Here is a 1,076-nt window from a genome sequence, read left to right as displayed (position 1 = left end):
ATTAATAATTGTACTTCCTTGAGAAAATTTAAAAATTTGTTCGATTATGTATACAAAGCTTTGAACACTATTTTTAACGTTGAACGCAATAGACGATAAAGTGGATATCACGTGGATTCCACGTTATTTCCACGTTATTTCATGAATCATGAAAAGCAAAACAAAATGCATCTCTCCGAGAAAACTGTACAATTATATACCACATTTAGCAATAACTAATAGCTTTTCACAAGTTTTTTTTATGGTTTATATCTGATGCATAGTTTCGGAAAAAACCTGGAATCCACGTGATATCGACCAATTCGAGTTCAAATGAACGAATGTCACAAAAGGGGAAATTATCCATCTCCTTTCAGTTATAAGTTATCGTTCTGCATTTAAAAGTGATCAAGAGAACAAAGCCAAGGGTGGTTGAAATACCGTGGATGTATCCACGTCCACGAGATTTCCACGAATCCACGTGGAATCAACGTTGAATCCACGTACCGCTCCTCTTTGGGCAAAGAAACATCACAGCGCCACATCATTTTTGCAGTGTGCTTTCAGTTCAGATGTAGGGTGGTAGGTCGCTGGTCGGCCGTGGCCTGCTGCCCCGTGCTGGTGCACAACACAGAAACAGCAAGCGGCAACGTCAACACCCCAAGCGCGTGCACACAACCAACACAAAAGAGCGAGCGAGAGCGAGAGAGAGATAGAGAGAGATGGGGCGGGGAGGGAGAGAGGGAGAAAGAGAGAGAAGGGGTTAGAGACAGAGAAACATTGGGAGGACGTGTTCAACATGCACTCGTTTAAAAATGCAACCCCTTTGGTGGCGCGAGGGTGTGCCCAGAGAAGTGCGTGTCCTAATGCGCTCGAAGAGATGGGGGCGGGAGGGGGGCTGAGAGGAGCCGGCGCTTTCCTTTCATTCTAGGCGCGCAAGCGCTTTTGCAGTCCATTACTTGAATAAGCAGGACAATGAGACGGCCATAAGGCAGCAAAGAGGGTGCGGTCGGCTTTTCTTCCACCCCTCTCCCGCGTCCCATTCTCTCTCTTCCCCCCCTACTCTCTCTCTCTCTCTCTCTCTCTCTCTCTCTCTC

The 1,076-nt window shown here is 46.5% G+C and overlaps 2 protein-coding genes across 2 annotated transcripts in view; both read right to left on the bottom strand.

Moving 5' to 3' along the window:
* LOC127749812 (irregular chiasm C-roughest protein-like) overlaps positions 1–1,076 on the bottom strand; it is a 324,666-nt gene that overhangs the window by 35,709 nt on the left and 287,881 nt on the right. The window lies entirely within an intron of this gene.
* LOC127749813 (uncharacterized) overlaps positions 1–1,076 on the bottom strand; it is a 293,401-nt gene that overhangs the window by 47,198 nt on the left and 245,127 nt on the right. The window lies entirely within an intron of this gene.

The sequence above is a fragment of the Frankliniella occidentalis genome, unplaced genomic scaffold (assembly GCF_000697945.3).
Source record: "Frankliniella occidentalis isolate FOCC.00 unplaced genomic scaffold, Focc_3.1 Scaffold96, whole genome shotgun sequence".
NCBI lineage: Eukaryota > Metazoa > Arthropoda > Insecta > Thysanoptera > Thripidae > Frankliniella > Frankliniella occidentalis.
Note: the sequence above shows the minus strand (reverse complement) of the source record. Positions and strands in the feature narration are given on the sequence as shown.